Consider the following 370-nt stretch of genomic DNA (forward strand, 5'->3'; position numbering starts at 1 on the left):
CTTCCTATGGGTGCATTTGGAAGGGACCCCATCTCCCTGGGCCGCCCTGTGCCCAGGTCTGAGTAAGCCTACTCTCTCCTGGCTTCTCTCCTGCTGATGTCCTCCTGCTCTCAGGGTCCAGAAGCACTTGTCCCCAGCCTCCTTGTCCCTGCCTAGTACAGAGGTGGGGACTCCTATGCCCATATCCTCCTCTTGATCCCACCTCTGCCTTCTGCTCTGTAGCCAGGTCTCGCTCCTTGCATGCCACCGGTGCTGCTGGCACAGCCACAACCCTTCTCTGCCTGCTCTGCTCCTGCTTGCTCCCGGCACTTCCTGCTCCGAGTGTCGGGGCTTCCGTGCTCCCACCACCAGGCCAGGCAAGGGAAGTCCT

This window comes from Camelus ferus, chromosome 25, assembly GCF_009834535.1.
Source record: "Camelus ferus isolate YT-003-E chromosome 25, BCGSAC_Cfer_1.0, whole genome shotgun sequence".
NCBI lineage: Eukaryota > Metazoa > Chordata > Mammalia > Artiodactyla > Camelidae > Camelus > Camelus ferus.